General features: G+C 38.0%; 1 protein-coding gene and 1 long non-coding RNA gene across 7 annotated transcripts in view; one reads left to right on the top strand and one right to left on the bottom strand.

Moving 5' to 3' along the window:
* LOC136266717 (latrophilin-like protein LAT-2) overlaps positions 1–13986 on the bottom strand; it is a 68276-nt gene extending 54290 nt beyond the window's left edge. For 5 of the 6 annotated variants that reach the window (XR_010706244.1, XM_066061723.1, XM_066061725.1 and 2 more), the window contains exons 1-2: positions 13935–13986; positions 10264–10323 (exon numbers count right to left, since the gene is read on the bottom strand). The gene's annotated coding sequence lies outside the window, so the exon portion shown is untranslated. Of the gene's footprint in view, positions 1–10263; positions 10324–13934 lie in introns of those variants that run through there. The other variant, XM_066061727.1, reaches the window with a different exon arrangement.
* On the top strand, positions 10270–11937 carry LOC136266754 (uncharacterized). Its single transcript, XR_010706266.1, has 2 exons — positions 10270–10728; positions 10776–11937. It is a non-coding gene; the product is annotated as an uncharacterized lncRNA (long non-coding RNA).
* Positions 13987–25854: the final 11868 nt, after the last annotated feature.

Below are 25854 nucleotides of genomic sequence, written 5' to 3'. Positions count from 1 at the left end.
GCACACTTTTTTTACAGCTTGGCTGTTTTGGATTAGATTTCATTTCTTTTTGTATTTGTATACCCCAAAGCTGGCCTATGGCCAGCTTTGGGACTTTTTTAACCTATCTTTTTTTTCTTTACCACAGGAAGAAGAAAAGATGAAGTAGATGTACTTTAAATATTTCATCAGTAAATGTACAAATTATATATATATATATAATACATATATTTATTACAGAAATCTCCACGGTGGTTTCTTTGTAACTGAACACTCTACAAGGTGACTTCTTCTAGATGCTCTCTCTGGCGAATTGTTTGTAGCTGAACGATCTACAAGGTAACTTCTTCTAGCTGATCTCTCTACAGGGTGATTTGTTTGTAGCTGAATTCTGTACAGGTGATTTGTTTGCAGCTGAGCTCTATACAGAATGGTTTCTTTGTAGCTGAACTCTCTAAAAGGTAACTTCTTCTAACTGATCTTCTACAGGGCAATTTGTTTGTGGCTGAATTTTCTACAGGGTGATTTCTTGCAGCTAAACTCTCTACATGGTGGTTTCTTTGTAGCTGAACTCTCTACAAGGTAATTTCTTCTAGCTGATCTCTCTAGAGGGAGATTTGTTTGTAGCTGAACTATCTACAAGGTAACTTCTTCTAGCTGATCTCTCTACAGGGTGATTTGTTTGTAGCTGAATTCTGTACAGGTGATTTGTTTGCAGCTGAGCTCTTGACAAAATGGTTTCTTTGTAGCTGAACTCTCTACAAGGTAATTTCTTCTAACTTATCTTTCTACAGGGTGATTTGTTTGTAGCTGAACTATCTACTAGGTAATTTCTTCTAGCTGATCTCTTGACAGGGTGATTTGTTTGTAGCTGAATTCTGTACAGGTGATTTGTTTGCAGCTGAGCTCTTTACAGAATGGTTTCTTTGTAGCTGAACGCTCTACAAGGTAACTTTTCTAGCTGATGTCTCTACAAGGTCACTAGTTTGTAGCTGAACGCTCTACATGGTAGTTTCTTTGTAACTGAACTTTCTACAAGGTGACTTCTTCTAGCTGATCTTTCTACAGGGTGATTTGTTTGTAGCTGAACTCTATACAAGATAACTTCTTCTAGCTGATCTCTCTACATGGAGATTTGTTTGTAGCTGAACTCTCTACAGGTGATTTACTTGAAGCTGAACTCTCTAAATGATGGTTTCTTTGTAGCTGAACTCTCTACAAGATAACATCTTCTAGCTGATCTCTCTACAGGGAGATTTGTTTGTAGCTGAATTGTGTACAAGTGATTTGTTTGCAGCTAAACTCTTTACAGAATGGTTTCTTTGTAGCTGAACTGTCTACAAGGTAACTTCTTCTAGTTGATGTCTCTACAGGGTCACTAGTTTGTAGCTGAATTCTCTACATGGTGGTTTCTTTGTAACTGAACTCTCTACAAGATAACATCTTCTAGCTGATCTCTCTACAGGGAGATTTGTTTGTAGCTGAATTGTGTACAAGTGATTTGTTTGCAGCTAAACTCTTTACAGAATGGTTTCTTTGTAGCTGAACTGTCTACAAGGTAACTTCTTCTAGTTGATGTCTCTACAGGGTCACTAGTTTGTAGCTGAATTCTCTACATGGTGGTTTCTTTGTAACTGAACTCTCTACAAGGTGACTTCTTCTAGCTGATCTTTCTACAGGGTGATTTGTTTGAAGCTGAACTCTCTACAAGGAAACTTCTTCTAGCTGATCTCTCTACAGGGAGATTTGTTTGTAGCTGAACTCTCTACAGGTGATTTGTTTGAAGCTGAACTCTCTACAAGGAAACTTCTTCTAGCTGATCTCTCTACAGGGAGATTTGTTTGTAGCTGAACTCTCTACAGGTGATTTGTTTGCAGCTGAACTCTCTACATGATGGTTTCTTTGTAGCTGAACTCTCTACAACGTAACTTCTTCTAGCTGATCTCTCTACAGGGAGATTTGTTTGTAGCTGAACTCTCTACATGATGGTTTCTTTGGAGCTGAACTCTCTACAAGGTAACTTCTTCTATTAATCTCTCTACAGGACGATTTATTTGTAGCTGAACTCTCTACAGGTGGTTTCTTTGTAGCTGAACTCTACAAGGTGATTTCTTCTAGCTGAACTATCTCTTTCCATAGTTGCATGAACTCCCTACAAGGTAACTTCTTCTAGCTGATCTCTCTACAGGGTGAATTGTGTGTAGCTGATCTCTCTACAGGGTGACTTGTTTGTAGCTGATCTCTATACAGGTTACTTGTTTCCAGCTGATCTCTTGAATTCTCTTCAAAGTGACTGCTCTATTAGGATGACTGCTCTATTAGAGTATCTCGATCTCGCACTTACTGCACCAAGTTGGATTTCGTGTTATAACTCTGTGGCTTTAAGTCTGATTCTTCTACACCATTGATGAGCCTTTCTAAGATGATTACTCCATCTGTACAACGATTTTCAAAGCATTACCCCAAGCGGTTTATCTGGTAGGCGTGGCAAGCAGTCGTTTCTTTATTAGCTAACTCGACTGCGTAATTGTTACACACTGTTGGTTTTTTCATTGTATCTTCCTGGTTTTAGGCTCGATTTCTTTCAAACCACAAAAGGTTTGAGGTTCAATAGTTAACCTACTCACCCACCGATTTTCAGCTTTTTCCCATACGCGGTTTACCCTGTAGGCGTGACAACATATTGGTGTTATTTTTCGTGAATAATCGCTCATAACTCTTTGCCTGTTTATCGCATTCCAGCCAAAGTTGGTACCGAGATGCGCCTTTATACCCCCCTTCAGTGTGCCAAAGTTCAAGGCAATCAGATAAGGCGTTCGCGTTTTATAGCAGTTTTCGTAAGTGTGCGAAAAGAGGAAGAAAAATAAGAAGAAAAAAAACGAAGAAACTAAGCCAATTTTTGAAGTCGCATATCTCGGGAACGCTTGAAGCGATTTCGCTCAAATTTGGAATGTGGAGTCCTGTAGGTGGAGGGAGTGTGCACAGCAAAAATCGTCTTGTTTCATCAAGGCAGCACAGAGCTACGGAGGTGCGAAAATTGCATTTTCTTTCTTCCTGTCAATATACTCACGGGTGTTACGCGCTGGCTTCTTGGGCCGCACGACACACTACCGTGTGTGTTGATGTCTAAAATGACATTAGGGTTCTGAAATCATTGAGGGTATAATAGTATTATAGTCTGTTCCATAGGTGAGTTGATTGGGGGAAGAAACTAAGTTTGCTTGTGTTGGTGACTGAACAATCTTAATACTGTTCTGTAGGTAGGTGTATATATAAAGCATTTCTAGCTCAGCAACTCAATGTAAAATTTTGTAAAGCATTAACAAATGTAGTTCTTGTAGTGGAGTGCTGCTGTACTTTTGTACATATCAGGTCAGTGGACTAGCATGCATATATATGTGAATAAATAGTTGTTCAACAAGACTTGGGATAGTCACTTCAACTATTGGCAGGTTAGCAATGTTCATTGTACTATAATAAATAGTGTTAGGCTGTTAAGATAGGGAACTTTGTGTGTGGTGGCTTTAGCTAATTTTTGCACTTCAGAGGTAATTACATTTTGGATGGCATCAACAAGCAATAAGTAAAATTACAACAGCTATTTCAAAGTTCATGTGACAATAATGACATCACCACATTTGAGTTAATGTTCTGGGCCAAGAAAAAAGCCTTTGTGAAAATGTTATGCATGTATGAGTTGCAATTGCTGAAGAAGAATATGACCATTTAATGGAAAATTAAAGGAATGGCAAAGCACAGAAGGCAGACATGCATCAGAACCACAGAAAGCACATCTATTGTTGTGGCATAAAATGGTGGCCGTGTGCTGCTTCACTTAGCCTCTAGTCTTGTGACTGTGGTCAGGCAGGCAAGCAGGCAAGTGGGCAGGCACACACGCACGCATGCAGGCAGACTAAAATTCGTGCTTTAGCAAAAATTAAATATCTGGCCACCTGTATTATTATGATTGGAGTAAGACTGTTCTGTAAAAGTGATTTTCATATCTATGATATTTCTAGGATGGCTTTTAAAGGCAGTATTTTTTTAAGTGGTGCACGTCAGTGTTTGAACTCTACCAAACAGTACTACCTAATTGTTTGATACTAAGAATTGGCCCTTAAACAACTCTTGCTAATGCATACCACAAGATTACCACCAATACTATACAGCAAACAATTTAAAAGCCAATATACATAGTAATATTTTATTTATTAGTCAGTAATATAGCCCATTAAGGACTCGTACGAAGGCCGAAAGCCTTACAGCATGGAGTCAGAAACTTGGCACCGTGAAATGCAGAAAAAATTCTGGAGCCAGGTTGTGACTTGATCCCCAGACAACTTGTTATCAACTGTAGGCAAAGAGCAACACATCCTGGGATACAGAATTCCTTTACCCAACCTTTAATAAACATCATAAGGGTTGATATAGTTATAGGTAAGTCAGAAAACATGCTTCACCTTACAGTGTAAAATAACATACATACATACATAGAAATACAATATTAAGCACATCTCTGTTAATACAAATTTATTTATTAAAATATGTGGGCACTTTCCAGAATTTTACTGAACTAACATTCCTAAAAATGCATAATTAATTATCATTCAAGGAAACTGTCATTATAGGGAAGTGAACAAATATTGTAACTCCATGCAGTAATTACATACTGTACAGTATTAGTGGTCCCTGTATGTGGTCACATCTGAACACAGAATCATGTGTTCTTGTTGATAGGTCCATATCATTACAAGTAATATGACACGAGGAAATTCCCCATTCATACTGCTATTAGGTTTGTCCATTGAAACCATATTTGTTTGCAAAATATGCAGTGAAACCATACCTGCAATGGCATGGGTTGTATATAGCTACTTGTAGTGCGATATTTCAATATTTTAGGGGCTGTAAAAGCCAACTTAACAGCAAAGCATTCTATATGTCATAATTAATGTTTAGGGAGAGGCTATATCTTAAATACTTTAAATACTTATTGGGTTTCAATGTCAGATTTTTGACTCCCTGATATACAGGTTGTGTACGTTATCTGCCATAGTAAGTGGTCAGATCAAAAGTTACCACTACTGTTACAAATCATTACAAAAAATAGGAATTTTAAACTAGGTTAGGGACAATGCAGTACCATGATAACAAGTCCCATTACATAAAGACGTCTTCAATTTAATATCACAAAACAGTTTCAAATGTACTCATTTGATTTGTTGGTTTTATCAGCTTTAAAAGTACTTATAAATGTGATTAAAACTTCATGATAGCCCACATGCGTTAAAAACTTTAAAAATAACAAGATAAATGCACCCTGCTTAATACTAAGGAATCATCATATCTGTTTATGCCACTTTTGTCACTTCACTGCATGGGTTCTTCAATGCATCACTAGAAAGTATGGCTTAATTTGTATGATGAACAAATGGGATATAGAAATAGTTACGTCCTATAGTATGAGGGCATTAGAAATAGGAAACTAGCATCTTTGAAGTACAAAAAGATGTGATGAAATGATTCAATAGTAACTAGGTGGAGCCTCAGTTTCTATTGCATCATCCTAACACTGACTCGGATTCAATGGAATGGTGGACTGGAATGGACTGGAATAGAGGAATGGAATGGTGGAATGGAAAACTGCATTATATCTCATTTTGTGGTCACAAAGACCATATAAATTTAAAGCCTGTATTACTATCCCAATGTTTTGAGCATATGGCCTGGCCTGATAGACACACAACAACTCAGAAGTGGTTTATACTTCCAATGTTTAATGTCTTACAAAATTGCAGGTGTGATTTTTTGATTGGTAGTTACCCACAAGCTGTTAGTCATAACCCAAGTTTTGGAGACTCTAGACAACAAAACATACGTTAATACCATTTTCTAAGTTATAGTTACATAGCATGCCCTGACAAGGTTTCTGTATTATTTAGAGACCTTTGGATACTCACAAATCTATTACTGAGGGTGCATAAGTATTTAGAAAACTTTCTACGTATTGGAAAATACAAGAGAGGGGGGAAACGTTCTTTGATTGCACTCCCAGTTGTCCACGTCAATCTTTGTAGCATTGTTACATTGCTGTTCCCATCCATTTTATTAGCACCAATGACATCCATCTTGCACCAAAAAGTTAGCCACTAGCTAGCTAGTAAAGTGGTTTCATTTTTAGCTTCACAAATTTTTGTTCGATCAATACAACAGGCCAGATCAAAGGTTACCAAGATAATAGTAGAGATTTTCATCTAAATTAAATAATTAACAGGCCATACAATCATTGGTATGAACAAGCATTGTGCTATCTTTCATAGGCATTTAGTGTATCCTATCGACAGGTGTAAGCAGGAGATGTTAGTTGGCACTAAAATGATTTTTGTGTATAACATTTTCAATGCTTTTGTGTAATATATATCTCATGTCACCAAGCACAACCTCCAAAGTGCCATAAATCTGAGATAGGAATCTGATTAAGGACATGAAACTTTCACCATGCACATATTCATTGTATGGAGAACAGCATATGAGTCGGAAAAAACCTCCCAAGAATGACAACTTCTTTGCATACTGACCAGTGCATGAAAAAGACAAAGACAAGTGATTCACACAGAAAACTCTGTGTAATGCATAATACTAAGGTCACTGTACCCAATGCATTTTCAGAGATAGCTAACTAATTATTAGAGAAATTATGATATTAGTGATTATTGCCATTACAAGTCATAATTATAATAAGCTTACTGAGAAACTAACAAATAAATAAATAACTTCTGGAAACATGACACAAAATATAAAATAGATACATATGTTTGGACACCATTCAACTTTACGTAGTTGTCACACTTTAAGCACTAAGGATGACAATTATTATATAATGCATGCAATAACATCACTACACTATAAAGAGAAATTTAATTATTTCTGACCAAAACTATACAATCATTAAAGCTGGAACAAAACAGCAGTATGTACATGAGAATGTCACAACAGGTAAAACTATATCGCTAAGGCTATGCCAATCTCCACTTTTGAAAGGATTATGCGCAACCTTAATTGCATGACATGCACTCAGCAGCAGATGCCTTGAAGCCTGGGATGGCAGAATTCTGAGCAGTGATAGATGACAATTTACCTTTAAGGGCTATATTTCATTGTAATCCAGCATCAATTGTCCTCAAAGAAAATTAAAAAAACAAACAAACAAAAAACATGCCAAATTCAAAATCAGTATGATAAATTTGCTCATCCAGGAACTCTCTTTTTGTCCTCATCAGCCACAGAGACATGTGGAACTGGCACTTGGTAACTCTTGGCTATCATTGGTGCCATATTCTTCAAATAAGAATCACATACAAGTATTTTCTGGGGCTCGAAGTTTTATTTCTGAAACTCTGATTAGACATATCTCAATAATTATCACATGATTTTAACCCAGTAAAGTGCATTAAGTGTTGTAATATGACATGTAATACATGTGTTTACAGGTTTTTGCAATTGAATTCGGCGACTTTGCAATTGAATTCGTCCCGTTTGCAATTGAGTTCGTCGTTTTTGCAATTGAATTCGTCCCGTTTGCAATTGAATTCGTCGGTTTTGCAATTGAATTCGTCGGTTTTGCAATTGAATTCCTCCCGTTTGCAATTGAATTTGTCACTTTTGCAGTTAAATTCGTCCGTAACAAGAATGGCAGCTGGAGCAGACACGAAAACATGATGTAGCAGCTGCTACAAGAACTTGTTCAAGTACAACAGTAGTAAACAACTTTTTATAAGGCAGTAATTCTTCCTCTACAGCCTCTCCAGCAACATTCCAAACTCTAATTCGTCCCGTTTGCAATTGAATTCGTCGGTTTTGCAATTGAATTCGTCCCGTTTGCAATTGAATTCGTCGCTTTTGCAATTGAATTCGTCGCTTTTGCAGTTAAATTCGTCCGTAACAAGAATGGCAGCTGGAGCAAACACGAAAACATGTAGCAGCTGCTACAAGAACTTGTTCAAGTACAACAGTAGTAAACAACTCTTTATAAGGCAATAATTCTTCCTCTACAGCCTCTCCCAGCAACATTCCAAACTCTACTATGCCATTCGCGATGGGTGTGGTCACTCGCGAGCAAGCTAATTAACTTGTCAGACAGCTATCAGCTTAGCGTACTACCAGCTTCAATTACCTTCTAGTGTCTCAAGTGTAACTCTCCAAGGCATAAATAGTCCATCTCTTAATGAACGGGTTGGTTTCTTGGAGCCGTTTTGTTTATGACGAATTGTAATGCAAACGCGACTAATTCTATTGCAAAACCGACTAATTCAACTGCAAAACCGACGAATTCAATTGCAATACCAACGAATTCAATTGCAAATGGGACGAATTCAATTGCAAAGGTGACGAATTCAATTGCAAAAACCTGTATTACTGTGTAGAGACAGGTTGTCTCTATAAGTTACCACATAATGTAGTTAAGGTTTTAAATTAGTTTTGTGATTGTATTCACATGCTTCTAGAACTTTCTGGACCTGTAGCTACAGAACTTTTCTGTGGTTTTTTAGGTATAAAAGCAGTTGTAACTTTTAGTATTTTAGAGTAGAATCGAGTGTGTGACACTGTTTATTGAGTTGCTGATTAAAAGCTATTTTGTAGTCAATTGTCAGGTTAACTAGCGGATCTGCTAACATCAAGAACTACAAAGCATTGGCTACTATTAACTAGAACAGCTCATAAAACATTTATTGAAGGTGTGTAATTTAAGTAGAAAACATAATTCATTTATATTTATTAAAGCTTTTTCAGTGCAAGATATACATAGTGAAGGTGCATGTATTTTACAGAAGACATGTCAATGTACTGAGAGGCACAATGGTGTGTGAGAAAAGCTGGTAGGTTGTAAATCACTACCTATAGCATCTTCAGTAAGGCCATGCACTTCAAATAAATTCTCTGTTTCCTATCTACTGCCTGCATCTGGTTACTGTCAGCTCTAAATATTTCATTATTCCATAAGTATTCTTCCATTATTTTTCAGATATTCTTGCATATACTGTACAGACTCATCCTAGTTATCTTGTAATAGTGTCTGCTCACAGCTCACAGTGTCAATGTGCTGTCAAGTTGGCACAAATTCACGTCTGTGCTATTTTTTGCAGCATAAAAAGGAAAGTAGCTACAAGCTTAAGTATGGGTTTTTGAAATGATGGTTGTGCCAGGCAAATAATGGTTTGAAAAGCTGTAATAGAATAATGGAAATGGATTGCCCGCCCACATGCAGACATGTCTGAGTCCAGGACGGGAAACAGAGAATTTATTTGGAGTGGCCTAATTTGAATGGTATGGTCGGTCTCAGTAGATTATGACTGGGTGGCAGTGACGATTCTAGACCAGACCTAAAGGGGGAGCCAAGTAGGGCACAGCATGACTATTGTTGTATGGTTGTAATATAGTCTATAGTCGAATTTCAGGGGGGTTGCAGGATTTTTGCAATTTGAAGGCTTGAAAACAGCCTACAATTTATGCTAAAAACATGAAAAAATGCTAAAAATATCAATGCCAATCTATATTATACTGCGACTTTCCCCCCCCCCCAAGATTTTTCAACACTTATAATTAGCTAGAATCGCCTATGCTGGGTGGCGCTGGACACTGATGGTTAATTGGTGTCAACAAGTTATTAATACGAAAATAGCTATTCGTAGGCCTAAATCGAACATAGATATTAGCGTAGTGTCTATATTATATATCTATGGTTCCAGGGTCAATAACCTTTTTCAGAACACAAGGCAACTAGCTAGCTAGGTAGTTATATACGTACTTGGCCGGCATAGTTTGCACATGGTAAGGGAAAAAAACCAAATCACCCAGCACCACTGATCATATCACCGGCTCATTCAACATGCAGTGCATACTGTCACAGACACTACACAATATCTACGGTTACTGTGACTAGACACTACACTGTTAAAAATAAAGAGTAACCACCACTCTGAGAGTTCCCAGTGTAGGGAGGATTTAACACCCCACGGAGAGTAGCCAACACTCTGAAGAGAATAACCATTACTCTGAAGAGTAAGCGACACCACCTTCAGAGCATGTGTTACTCCTGTAGAGTAATGGTTACTCTCCAGGGGTGTTAAATCCTCCCCACACTGGGAACTCCTTGAGAGCTGTGGTTACTCTTCATTTTAACAGTGTACTAGCTACATGTACGTCCTAGGGCTGCGCCGGTCACAGAAGAGCCAGAATGGTATTCGTTCACGTACGTACACAGTTTTATTTATTTCACACGCTTACCGATGAATATGGTTGACTCAAGGACGGTTCCAATTCAGCGAGCACTTCAGTAACTTAATAGAGCGTTTTCATTTCCATGGTAACGAATGATGACGTATATGGCACACCCACGGTCGCCATATTGTTGAACCGGAACTGGATCGTGATTACGGATATGGCGGCTGATGAATTGCCATTAAGTGACTATGCTCGGGAGTTGTCTATCAGTAATAAGAGGAGGTACCTCGAGAAGCTATTTGGAATTCAAGACCCGTATTTATTCCACCCTCTGAATTGATGAAAGGCGTTTTTCCACCTGTCACGAACACAGATATCTTCAACTACTTGGTTCTGGGACACAGCTTTTGTACTTCACAACGGTTTAAAGCTCATAAAACTCTTGATGCGTACAAGTACTTCCTTTGCGGATTCTTGAACTACCTGGGTTCAAAACGATTTGACAAAAAGTTTGATGCAGTAGCAAAGGTAAATTTTAGCTACACATGCAATCACTTCACTTATATGTACTGTAGTTGAGACACTCCCAGCGTGCTAATGATCCACCAGTGAACACTTAGGTGACATGTCAGCATGATGGCACAGTTGAGGCAGGTCACTGCACCTGCATGGCAGGCCTTGGTGAAGTTTGTTCCCATGTTGCAGCTATTTTATTTTATCTTGAATCGGCATCACGGGTTTCCACAACTTGTACACAGATAGGTTGTGTGTGGAAGGAGCCGCGCTTAGTGGAAACGATACCTTATACTCGAATAATGGACATAACATTTACGAAGCCTAAAGGTTCTATTAGCTGCAATAGGAAAAGGAGAGCACATTTATACAATGACTCATTGCCTGATTTGACAAATTTGTTATCCAGAGATAAATAATTTCTCCTCTAAGGCTACTAAGTGGGGGTGTGAACACGAGACTTCAGCAAGGTCAGCATATGTAGACATCATGAAAGATGTTCACTCTGGCTTTGTTTGCAAGGAAAGTGGGCTTATTATTAGCATCACATATCCCTTCATTGGGGCTAGTCCGGATGGTAATATCCAGTGTGAATGCTGCACTGGAATAGGGATACTGGAAGTCAAGTGCCCTTATTGCGTTCGTGATGTTGAACCATCATCAGCTCCCTACATTCAAGATGATGGTAACATTTTGAAAACACACATGTACTACTATCAAGTACAGACTCAGCTCTTTGTGTGTTCTACTGATTTTGTAGTTGCAACTTTTCGTGATGGTAATGCAAGCATCTCAATCCAGAGAATATTTCAAGATGAACACCTGATCAAAGACATAGTTGACAAAAGTTCTAATTTTTTTGAATTATGTATTCTTCCAGAACCGCTGGCAAAATGGCATTCTCGAGAACAAGTTATGCCAGCACAGACTGCAGCAGCTTCAGCTTTTAGTGATACTTACACTTACTGCTACTGCAAGGAAGACAAGAGCAGAGAGATGGTTGGATGTGACAATGATGATTGAAAATGGTCAATGGTTCCACCTCTCGTGCCTTAATCTGAAGAATCCTCCACGTGCCAACAAGTGGTATTGTGCAAACTGTCGTAAGTTGCTTCAATTTACACGGAAGAAGCAAAAGAAATAATGTTATTATATTAATGTACAGTTACAGTATTTGTCATGTAATGATATTAATTATTAGGAACTACAGATTTACTACATAAATTATTTAATGCTGAACAAATAATTATAATTTTGTCTATAGTAGCTTTTTCTCCATCTTCCTTAGGTTTCACAAAGTCTATGGGGATACAACTCAGAGTATCTCTGCCTCGTAGCACCTATCACCCTCTCAATGTGTATACAGACATTTGCCAGTTGGCGAGTTTTCTCAAGATATTGTGGAGACAACTGCACACATCCATGTGTGAATGCGGGTATTTGTAAAGTTGCCTGCATTCTGGCAACATCCTCATCAATGTCAAAACCACGGTCAGCAAGGACAATATCTCCCGGCAATAATTTTGAAAGAAAGCCACAGTTGACAGTCAAGTGTTTATCACTTATTCTTCCTCCCCAAGCACATGAAACAAAGGTAGTTACTCCTTGTGGACACATTGAGATGAACACTTTAGCAGTGTTAGCATGTTTATATTGCAACCATGTTGCTGACTTAGCTACTAAATGAGATGGTGTTTCAATCTTTATCTCATAACAGTCAACAATTGCCACTACCTTAGTTCCATAGCAGGCAGTTTGGCATAGTTTTCCACAGCTGCTCCTTCTCTGGCCATTTTATAAGCCACAGCAAACGTACCATCATAACATCTAGTGTTGCATGGAATGAACGTGACACAGTAGCTAGTGATACATTCAATCTATATGCGAGGTCTTGCAGTCCCAGATTATGCCTCAACTTTAAACTTTAAAAGAACTATGAGGAATGAACACCAGTAGAATGTTCGTTTCTCTCCATTACAAAAGGGCTTCATCACAAACTCAAATGTTGACAGCAGCAGTGCGCACTTGGTGAGCCCAGTGTAGTAATGTACCTTGGAATCATCTGACAAAAAAACCTTCTCATTGAAAAAATTCCAGTCATCTGTCTGAACCCCAACATCACAAGTCTAAGGTGGAGTTGTTTGCACCGTTTTACTGTGACACAACACTCCTTGATCAGTTTGAGTACCCTCATTAACAAACACACAGCCAGTATCTTCCTCTGATACTTGTGCAACAACACTGGAAGAGGCAACAGAAGATGAGGTTGCAGCTTCCTCCATTCTTTGCCTTCTCTGTTCAGTTCGTATTGCCCTATCACTAGCTGCTTGAAAAGTACTCACATTGACCTTGTCATGCCCTAGGTTAATACGTTTTCATAACATATGCTGGTTTACCTAAATAAAATGAATTAGTACAGCACAACACACCTAGTTTGTAGCACTTACCGCTTTCAAAATGATTACTGCAAACATAAACATTTTCTAAACATTGCAAATCGTCTCTATAACCAAACTCTTCTCCTTTCCGTCGTTATTTCCACCATTTGAGGTCCTTGATTAGGCCATACCTACTGGATCTTATGTTGCGCGGGCAAAACCTCAGAAAATTTGGGTAGGTAGGTCGATTTGATAATGATAATAATAATTAGTACATAATAGAAAATTAAAGTATTATGAACCATACAAAAAGAGCAACAACTACAAAAAACGTTAATGAAACATATAGGGTGTTCTGCAGCACCATAATGTATTGCTGTACAATGAATCAAACCTCTTGAATATAAGAACTATTTCGTTTGGAGTATCTTCACCATTAAAGCTCAACCTTTTGAAGAGTTTAATCCCTAGAGGAGCCTGGTTATCCCAATAGCTGATTTTCACTAGCACATACGAGATTGACCATCTTGGAACACGTGATCCTATATCACATGATTATCATTATCATTTCAGGTCATGAAAAAAGACAGTCGGTCGGGCCCGTGCAACATAAAATCCAATAGGTATGGCCTTATGGTTGGTAACTTGTGAAACGAGCAATTGTTCCTTCCAGGCTTGCTACTGTCACTAGAACAGCCTACAATAGCACAGTTAACCATTGCATTCACAATACAAACGCTGTAAAAACAACAATCACTACCGCAACGTGGTTCAACAATATGGCGACCGTAGGTGTGCCCTTTACGTCATTATTCGTTACCATGGAAATGAAAACGCTCTATAACCCTCGAGCCTCTGCCGTGCACGTGCCAGTCCCTCAATAACCGCAAATATGCCAGTCCCTCAATAACCGCAAATATGCCAGTCCCTCAATAACCGCAAATATGCCGGAACACGGAAAATGAAGCCACGGTCAACACGGAAAATAAAGATAAACTTTTAAATTTAATTTTATTCATTAAAGGGAGAATGCGCTGTTTACAACATCTGACTATTTTGGGGCCCAACAAAATCATGTGCAGGATGCTTGTACTTTACCACCTGCAACATGAACTTGACAAGATACACAATGCAATCAACTGGTCTTGGACAAGCATTGAGTGGCTTCCATGCATCAAAACATAGTACAGCATGTAAACAGCGCATTGTCCCTTTAAGGCTTTACAGCACAAGTGCTGAAGGTCTGTAGGACACCTGGTCCTATAGCCTGTGTAAATTTGTTACAGAAAGTGTGACCTGCAGCCATCCCGTTAACGTTCGAACGCTGCCAGTGCCAAGCGGTCAGGATGTTTTCTCCTTTTCAATTTCATGTATCCATAGGAACTCTAGAGAGTGACTTATTATGAACTCTAGGCGTACCCCATGTAGATCCAAATGGATAACTACTATATCATGTCTACTTGCAGATATGAAATGGTCAACAAATAATAACTTATTACAGAAAATTCTGTAAAGGTCCAAGTCCACTTGCAGTAAAATTCCTTCTTTCCAGTGTCGTTTTCGATGTTTTGTCAAATAAATCAAACTTAACACTCCAGTTTACTGTACATAAAGCCTGACCCTACGCCTGCTGAAAGACAGAAAGAGGTGCTACTTCTCAAGGAAAGGCGATCACAAATCGAAAAGGATGATGAACGTAAAAGTATCAGGATCTGAAACAATTGCCTTTTTGTAAACAATAAATCCCACTGAAGAGTTTGTGAGGATAGTGTATGTTTGGAATTTTGCACAGTTCCTGCTTGCAAAGGCAGTGAATGGCCATAATTCAGCTGAAAACATGAACCTTTCCTTAACAAGTCAACTATCTAATACCTAGCTATATATTAATTTTAATTTATATGGTTTTTGTGTAGGTATGTAACTAAGTAGCTAATGTATGTCTTGTCTTGTCAGGCTGCTGGTACAAGTTACCAGCATACCCTTAGTGGTTCTCCACCATAAAGCTTAAAATAAATAAACAAATAAATTTTAATGCTGTCATTTTCTGTAACACTAGCAGGATAGCTGCCACTAATTGCTGTCTCGTTCATTATTGTATTTGCCGCATAAACGCCAATGAATATATCTTGCAACATTAGATTGTACTGTGTACCTGCAAACTGGCTGCAGCCAGAGATCAAATGTTCTATGGTTTCTGCATGGGAATTGCATAATTGACACTGAGTGTTGGCTGAGTCACAGTAAACCTGCTGCATTGCTCTAGTATTAAGAACTTGGTCTTGTGTGGCAATGAACAAGACTTCAGTTTCAAAAGTCAAATCACCTATGCTAAACCAATGTGAGCTGGCCAACTCATCAGCTTATCCCACGGTCTACCAAAATAGCCATGGAGAGCTTTCTGTGAGTAGCAAGCCAACTGTTCTGACTGTTTTTGCTGCACAAATTTACACTTTGTTTGAGATGCCTCAGGATCATGAACTACTTCCAATAGAGACTTCTTACTCTTAACAAGGTAGTGAAAGAGAGAGCACTTTTCTTCATGCACCACATCTTCAACCAAATTCAATTCCTTTCCTCCTTTCTTTCTGAAAGATAGGGATGATCCACATCACTTCTAGGGTGAAGTCCTTTATTGATTGTTAATAACTTCCTAGTTTTTTTATTCATGGTTCTCAAATCATTCAGATTCCATTTAACAATTCCAGCTGCATATCTGATAACAGGGAGATATAGTAAGTATTGACAGCACTGGCCATATTCAATTGTGACTTTAATATCAAAGACGTCTGAAGTATTTTTGTCTAATCTCTCTTGGTGAAGGACATCACGATATTTTCCTCTTTTCAGACTAAAATGGGCACATTTGCTGGCGCAAAATGTCATACCAATGTCAGTACTAAAGATATTCACAGTGGAAAGCAATGATTGAATTTCACCAGCATTTCTAGCGTATGGTTTAAATCATCCATGTGAAACCATTTAAATGATTCATATTGCATATCTTATATGCTGTGGCTAAAAATCTGTTTTACAACTATAGCCTTAACAGGGAAGATTGGGATTTGCCACACATGTATGGTTAAATGAGGCTCCTCCCTTTAATGTACCTATTTTAATCACAGGACATAACTATACTCTTTGCCATGAAGTTTGTCAACTTACAAACTACGTAACACCAATAACTATACACATTCAATTCTACTATACTAGATCAGGTGTGAAACTTTTTTACCACAACATCTAACAACCTATCACAATAATCTAAGACTTGTATGTTCATTGTTTACTATCCCTGTGCAATACTATGTCAATTCTAGACTTTAACATTTCATTGTGTTTGTTTAAATCTATATTGAGATCATATCTGTGGAATCATGCCTTAATGTACAGGTGTACTTTGATGAGAACAATAACTGCACATTACAGCTGTACGTTGCCTATGTGTTCATGCCCAAGCCAAACCATCCATGGCCATCTCAAACTTGACACACTCAGTTAGCAAGTATTATATATGGCTGTTGGTACAAGTAACCAACAAACTTTTGGTGTTTTTCACTATAAATCCCAAAATTGAATAAATTAATCTAGTTCTGCTATCATATAGAAGTACACCTCCAGAAACCAATGGAGTATGACAATGACACTTACATGATAAACCACTTCCTGAACAACTAAACAACTGTCCTGTTGGCATTTCCACTGAGAATCTGTGTCGTTTGTGTCCTCTGTGTATTTTGTCCACTGTATCTGTTGTGTTCCTATGTCCACTATAGTTTACCTTCACCTGTAGTTGATTCTCCCACACTTAATGATTTTTGTATCAATTTAGATATTTACATGCATAAACCTGTGCATTATAATCTGTCATTGATTCCTGCACAGTAATACTACTACTACTAATAATAATAATAATGTTTGCTATCTTCACTGTGTCCTGTTTGTCTGTTGCGTCTGCTGTGTCCACTGTACTCACTGTGTCTAGATCTACTGTGTCAATTCTATTTGTTGCATTTTTAATGTATCTACTCTGTCCACTGTGTCTGCTGTGGTCACTGCTTGTTGCATCCTTGACTTTGATTTTAGCCCCACTTAGGTTGCATAAAGAAATTTTGTTCATTGTAAATCACATCTTTACACAAACAAATTGATCAAGAATGTTTTGCGCAAAATTAAAATATTACACCACCCTAATGATCTGTTAGAGTACTTCCATGACAAAATGTAGCCACAAACCCAGAATATACCTTTAAAGGAAATAAGTCACACAGTTAATGCTTGGAAACTTTGTCCAGTATATATTTACCATAGGTGGTGGAAGGGGGGGAGAGGGGGGGCTAGGGGCCACCTCAGAATGATATCACGCCAAAATTATCCTTCTTGGAGTGGGGCTGAAAACCGTGATAAAGATCGAGATACTCTAGTAGAGCAGCAGTTGCAGTATTAGAGCAGTGTGTAGCGAGCTATGTAAGGATTTTTATGTAGTTTATCAGCTATAAATGCATAGCTGGTGAGGTGGGCAGCTATTGTCAGCTGGTTGTGACCTTTTTTTTTTTTTTTTGGTCTCACCTTACCAAACCAGAGACAATTAATGCAGTACCTCACTTCCATAAATCTGGGTCAGCCCAGTCCCCCTCATATCAATTACTTCCTCCGCCCCTGAGCTTTACTACATATAACTGCAAAAAATTGTGTCAAACTTTTTGAGGTGCTGTAATTTTGCATGTGAAGTGTATTTTATGAAGAAAAAATGAGTTGTGGTATATACACACAAAATTTTGGTTCTTGATTTCCATGTGTCATGCAATACCTTTCTGCTCAGTTATTAACCTTGTACCTTTGAGGCACTTCAATATTAACTTATCACCTCTCTTTTCTACTAGAGCTGTGTGATATACTGTATCTAGTGTATCACAATATTATACTTTAGGCATCAATTAGGGCTGCACCGATTCTATATAGTATCGGTATCGGTATCGGGCCGATACTGCTGTTTTCATGAAGTATCGGAATCGGTCATTATATTGTTGCAGATACCGATTCTTATCACGTGCGAGAATAAAATAACGTTCGTTTGTACTTGCTTATTTTATTATCACAGTGGACACCTAAAAGCATCAAGTATAACACTAATGCACTTGTCAATTTCATGCCCCACCCCCCCACCCCCGGGTGTCCCCCACACCCCAGGTGGGGATTTGACATTGCTTCTTGTCCCCACCCCTGGGGCAATTGACAGTTGTCCAATTCACTGACCGATTTTCGGTAGTTGCATTTCTAAACAATAAAATTGCACTTGCTATAATTTTACTATATAGCTACAGGGCATGTTTATTACTAGTCGCCATGCATGAAATATGTGCTTAGTCATCCTTGAGGTGTTGTCAAATCCCCTACTATGGGGGTGGGGACATAGTGGGGATTTGACAGCCGATTTTGCCCCAGTATAGTGGGGAATTTGACACCACTATTTGTCAAATCCCCTATATTCCCCCACCCTCCCCGGGGGTGGGGGGTGGGGGATGAAATTGACAAGTGCATAATAGCTAACTACCAGCAAAATTGTACTGATCTATGCCGAAACCTACGTGTGAAAACGCTTTACTGAGAAAAAGATCGATATACTCTAATAGAACAGTCAATAACTCTAATAGAGCAATTAGGTGGAAGTGACTATTTCAGTATTAGCGTTTTTGTAAGCACCATTATGATATTATCTACACTTCTCCAGAAGAATACTGGAATATCCACTGGTTTGCATTTCAGCGACATATTTCTGTGAATCTTGATTTGCTACTTCATTATAAACATCTGAAAACATGCAAAGAATACCATGAAATGCACTATATAATAAATGTGTGCACTATGAAGTAGCTACTTTAAGGTACTTGGTATCGGTACTTGTACTTGCAGATACTTCCCAGCTGAGTACTTGGTATTTGAAGTATCGGTAAAAAGTGAAATCGGTGCAGTCCTAGCATCAATACTACACATGATGTGACCTACATGAGATAACTAAGCTAATGTGCATATAAAATGTGGCCTGTTTTGTAATTTAGTACAAACTATGTATCATATATACTAATCAATTGAAAATGTGACCCAACATCATCAACTATCTAGCTACATGACAAAATCAATACCTACGATACCAAATCTTGGAGTAGAGTATTGCTATCTGGTATCACTACACTGGGTAGTATCAATAGTATTGCACAGCTCTATTATCTACGTACATTTCCACACAGTAATAAGTAATAAAATTGTAATTTAAAATGAAGCATGTGTAGATCAATATTTTACCATTTTAGCTATAATATATACAACATTAGAACGAGGGATTCTAGACCATCAAAACCACACACAACTTTAGTTAACGCTTTGTGTCCTTAACCCCAAGTTATCAAACAGTTTAAGTTTTCTTTTCATATACATCAGGGGCGGATCCAGGGGGGGGCTTTGGGGGCTGAAGTCCCCCCCTTCATATTTAGGTTTTACTTGATCAATATGCTGAGTATTATAATGAAATTTTGTCTTAGCATAATTATATGATCACTAATAATACAAATACTCATAAAACCACCTTATAAACATCTTTCCAAGGTATTATCAGTGGATTTATGCTAAAGTTTATGTAACAAGGACCCGGATCAGCATTGGAGGTGTACAAGATCGAGATACTCTAATAGAGCAGTCAGCTAACTACTCTAGATCTAATAGAACATTCACTGGAAACATGTAGTTGGTTCTGTTATGGAATTTTTCCAAATCTGCCTGCACCTATACATATATACAATGAAGTGCATTGGTTTGTTTAAAGGTTTGCATTGGTTTGATATGAATTTTATGTGGAAATGTCTCCAAATTGCAGTATTTTAACATCTATTTTTCAAAAATTTCCTGGGGGGGGGGGGGGGGCATGCCCCCAGACCCCCCTAGTTCCAGCATGCAAAGCATGCTGGGAAGTGTGCTTTGCACACCTCTACCCAACAGATTAGTACCTTGAGTTAGCCCCCCCTTTTATAAATCCTAGATCCGCCCCTGTTCTGTTATGGAATTTTTCCAAATCTGCCTACACTTATACATACAATGAAGTACATTAGTCTGTTTAAAGGGCTTCATTCATGCATTTACTTGTGTAGTTAATATGTATGGCAATACTTAATTCAGGTACACAATTTCCATTGAAAATGCTCTCAGATTCAATCTTGTATTGTTCAAATTTCAAAATTTTCCACTTTCAACATTATTATTCTAACAAGCACCTATTCAGTGTTGTGCAATTGTGAGAGGGGTGCATCATGTACTTGGTTGTCTGTAACTACCCAAACTTTTCCATTAGCAAAATGCTTCAGAGAGCCATACCTATAATCTAAAGGCAGTATATAAAATATCTAGATATGAATTTTATGTGGAAATGTCTCCAAATTGCAGTATTTTAGCATCTATTTTTCAAAAATTTCCGGGGGGAGCATGCCCCCAGACCCCCCTAGTTCCAGCATGCGAAGCATGCTGGGAAGTGTGCTTTGCACACCTCTACCCAAGAGATTAGTACCTTGAGTTAGCCCCCCCCCTTTTATAAATCCTAGATCCGCCCCTGTACATTATACCTTTTTGGTGCGCCTTTTTTATTTCTGTGCACTCATTTTATGTATAAGTTTTCATCTCTTTAAAATTAGAATTATATTACATCATGGGAACTCTTCGAATATATTTGTGAGTAGAGCATACTAGGACCAGCAAATTGCATATATGTAAGTGTAACAAAGTATAAACGCAAAGTACAAACTAATTTAAACTGTTAGCTATTCTCTAGTGCAACATGCGGGACAAATAAATGGATGAGCATACTTGCACCAACGTTGAAACCGGGTCACTACTGCTGACCCGGATGACCCACTGACCCTGATAGCTTGACCCGGATTAATTAAAGCCGAGGCGTGCGATAAGAGCTATGTTTCGGCTAGTCTCGAGCGAGCGAGCGAGACTACGTTTTGAACGTTCGATTCGTGTTGAGTAAATATTGCAACTTCAGCTTAGCTGTACGTGGAAGACCAAAAAAAAAAAAGGTCATCACCTAGCTACTGACAATAGCCATAGATACCCTCATACTAGTCTCGAGTGGCCAGACCGCTTTTTTCCGTATATTGGCTGGGGAAAAAAGGGTCTGGTGCAACTCCAATAGCTGTTTACTTCTGAGCCGTCCCCAGATTCCGGGGACGCTAATTGAATAACATTGGTCACAAAGGAGGTGCCATGACGTCAGTAAAACTATGAAGTATTCCTACACTCCTGCTCTGGTTGTGAGTCTTGTTACACGATGAGGATGAACTTTCGAGACGCTATAAAAGAGACATCGGAGCTACTTTTAAGATTCGTTTAAAGGATAAACAGATCTCGAGTTTACTTACTGACGTCATCGGCACCTCCTTTGCGGCCAATGTTATTCAATTAGCGTCCCCAGACAGCTCAGAAGTAAACAGTTATTGGAGTTGCACCAGACCCTTTTTCCCCCACGTAATACACGGGAAAAAGCGGTCTGGCCACGCGAGACTACCCTCATACTGCGCTTGCTAATAAATGGGCGTAGCTGAGCGTATGTTGGTAACGCGATAAGTGGGCGTGGCTCACGAAAGAGCTACGCGATAGCGTTTATAAGTTTCCACGTCGTCAAACGAACAATTTCGTTTCTCACGTGATCCCGGATAATTTGTAAACCGGGTCGGACCCGGATGACCGGGAGAAAATGTGACCCGGAGAAAATGTGACCCGGATGACCCGACCCGGTTTCAACGCTGACTTGCACTATATCTGTAAATGTATATATATGAAGGTGGTATACAAGCATAATAGCACAAGCCATGATGTTTTGTTTAGACTCATTACTGCTGAAGCAAACAATGTCATAGATGTATATAGTGCATGTAATCTGTACAATAGCACATGTATCACTGGCACCGCACAGATAGTTTGCACCTGTATGTGATGTGTGCAAATGATTCACTTTGTACTTTAGATGCTTCAATAACAGGATGGTATAAGGTTGGGTACTACATTAATATAAAGCATGAGGCATACAAATGTGTTGATGTTTTACTACTTGAGTTTACAGGAATTAACTTTTTGCCACTAATTTAGGATTAAGTGTGTAACATGCGTACACAATGAGACAAGCCCTACACTGTAGTCCTGCACTGTATTGTCAGGTATCAGTGCAGCCTACGTACATGCTACACGCTATGTACAAAATTGATTTTATTGTTGTCAGTATGTTAAAGGTCATGTATAAATGGTGTTACATGTATATGGCCTTATGGTCTGCACGATACGTGCTACTAGCACCGTATAATTATGTAGCTTGCACCTGTATCCTAAAAATTATTATATGCACAATACAGTTGTCTTAGCTACATGTAGTTCTGTTGTATAACTTACCTGCATTTCAGTGCACTTTGCAGGATGACATAATGCAACCTCAAGTTTTTTAAGTGACATTGACATGCATGCTGCATACTGTAGCTACATGAATGGGGATGATGATGTTTGCTTTACATTAAAATGTGTAAATGTGGAGATGGTCCTGTGTAGGTATTAATGCTAGTAAAATTAATATAAATATGTAAACTATTCCAATCATTTGTTGTGCTAATAAATTATTGTATAAAAATTTTGTTCTCAGTTCTTTGTTTTGAAGATAAAGTAGGTTGGGTTACATGCTCCCAGCCCATGCCTTCCCTTGAAATTGGTCATGGCTAGTTGAACATAACATTGTTAAAATAGCATTAGTTTATTAATTTTGGTTTGTAGAAGTAAATTAAATTCACGTAATTTTATGAGAATTGTAAGTCTCACTATGACTAGCAAGCATATTAAATTACAACTTTTGAAGGCTTTTAGTTTATGCAAAGTTGCACATTAAACTTTTTTCATATCAGCAAATTTTTTTGTTCTTAGTATAGCATATGATAGTGGTAAGACTGCAACTTTTACCTTTAGCCAACAATGTTATATCAGACAAATAGATGTCAACTCACACTCACCATCATGTCCACAGTTATACTAGGATAATTTTGAGCATAGTGTATAGGTCCAGAAATCAAGTGCTAGCAGAATAATTTCAGCTTTTCAGGAAACTTAGTCCAGAGTTCGGACATGCATGTAATTGTATAAAATGCTTTAATAGAATTATAGACTTATTTGAATGCATAAACTTGTTCCACAACCTAGTAGTACCTTTAATTGCCATTTTGCTGCCTTATAATTTGCACTGCTGTAGACTGTCCTATTGAATGGAAATAGTGTATTGGAAAGATTGGCTATAATAGGCTTACCCATATATTATAGATACAGTATATTTTTTGTTGGAAAGTAAGTAGCTATATGGTATCTATGGTATCTCTTGCCACAACTTCCCTTTCAGTGGTAAGCAAGCTGTAATTTATAGCTAGCTACAAGGGAGGAAATACAGTACAATAACAGCATGTATGACTCAAATCAGATCACCAAATTTAATATCAAGAACATACAACGAATAAGTTCATCTTTCTTTCTTTTCATCAGGAATTATAAGATGCGTAAACACTTTAACGGAAATTCATTCATATCCACATGAGCTTCATTCTTATTTCAATTGATTCTGTCCCTTAATACTTCAGCACCAACATGTTAAACTGCAACCATGGAGTTCATCATGATTGTAATCGGAAACTATAATTGCTACTTGAAGACCTGATTAACTACTCATTTCTTTTAGTGCATTTCAGGACAATGTCATGACTTCTCTATTAGAGTGTATATCACGTTTTACTGTTCCTCTTCAAATCTAGACAGCATTTTCGGCTTTCTTGAGCCTTTATGGCAGTTGCACCTCGTGCATGATGTTCAGTGGAATTCTTAATCTGAATCTCCATCCTTTAAATGACTGCAGATTCACGAATAATATAGTCATCCAATGAGGAGACACTTAACAGTGAAGATGTTCTACAAGGTGTGTACGCACCAGTAAAACACACACACAATTACTTTCCTACACAATTCCTTATGCAATGCATGAAAGCAGCACACTTGTTACAAACATTCCTACAACTGGTGCACCATAATAGTGAAAAAATTAGGTAAGCAACTAAACTTGAATATGTGCCTATGTTGCATAGTAATTTACAGAATAGCTTAAGTAAAATTGCTGGACCACCTTGTCTCATTGTCAGCTCTCAACCAACAACCTAATGTGTTTGCTGCATAATATAGCTTGTGGTGGTGCATGGAGCCCAAGGTCTGGTATTGGCCACATCACTTTGAAATAGTCTAAGAGCAGTCTTAGTATAGAACATAGCCACTGTTCTAGCTTGGTCTGAGCCATTACATCTATGTTAGTTGTCTTCAAATTACTTTTAAAAAGTTCCAGTAACTCACCTACATGCATGCTTGGCATTGAATTGGGCTAATTGATCAGCAATTGTAACCAAATATGCTTCAAAGAATTAGGTTAATTGATGCATTTTCATTGGTATCATGAAAGTAAAATTAGCTACTAGCCAGATATGAAGTTGAATTAATTGGTATACTGTAGCACAAATTTTCCTCCTTGGTGTTAACAAAGAGCAGGAAAAGAATTTGTATGTAAAATAGCCTCCAGATATGCCATTTCATGATCAGAGCATTTTTAACTTTCGTGAGGGAGTATGCCACCAGACTCCCCTAGCTTGAGTTGAGTATCACATGAAAGCAGATAATCTCTGATTTGTCACATAAGATCTTGCCAATGAAAAGTAGAGTGCAGTCCTGGATAGCCTGACCACTCTCTGGGCTCTGGCCCTGTATACTCGGTATTGCCATTTCCTTGAAATCAACACTCATAGGCATGATATGGAGAAAATGGCTCACTGAGGAATGAATTAATTGTATTTGACTAGGTTACTTGGTTGTTGAGTGAAGAACCTAGTCCATTCCTCAGCCATTTTCTCCATGCCATGCTTATAGATGTTAGTGGCAATACTGAATATACGGTCATATACATATGCAATTTAAAATATAAAAGCTTTTCTACACTCAGCAACCATGTAACCTAGTCATGTACTATCGATGACCATTTACAGCCATTACTTCTTCCTTGTTGAGTATAGCGAAAAGCTTGCATATATGTCTGTCTAACTGTACAAAATACATTGTCTCTAACTTCTATTTGCTTGTGCTTTGATTTAATTGAAGAGCAGTGTACAGTATGTGTAAACTGGACTGAATGTTTCAGTTATAACAATCAGTTTTCTGTAGAAAATGCACATACAAATGGCAAGGATTAACTACTTCTACATTGATCTCGTTGTTCATGGATATAGCTAGTTTTTGGTAAACCCCTTTATTTGAGTTTCATACTATAGCCTGATTATGAAGTATAAATCCCTGTAAAAAGTGTGAAGTGCTGATAGATTTAGTGTATTTTTTACTGCAAATTTTAGACATAATTAAACTGCACCAAAATTAAAAACTTTTTCTACACCTATATAGCCAAGAGCAGATTTAGGTGGAGTACATGGGGTACTGAAGCACCCCATGCACCCCACCTAAATTTTACTATGTGCTATATAACTAAAGTGATAGTGGAAGCTAAAATACAGGTACAATTGTATCTTAAGCATACACAAGCAAGGAAAAGATGGAAAGAGCAACAAAGGAAGAGTTGATTTCTTCTAGGTATTAACTAGAGGGGTAAAAATTATAAAACCAGATAAAAATTGAAATACCGTAATTCGTTTTATTTTTGTGCAAA

The sequence above is a fragment of the Dysidea avara genome, chromosome 9 (assembly GCF_963678975.1).
Source record: "Dysidea avara chromosome 9, odDysAvar1.4, whole genome shotgun sequence".
In the NCBI taxonomy this organism is placed as follows: Eukaryota; Metazoa; Porifera; class Demospongiae; order Dictyoceratida; family Dysideidae; genus Dysidea; species Dysidea avara.
This window is presented reverse-complemented; position numbering and strand designations above follow the sequence as displayed.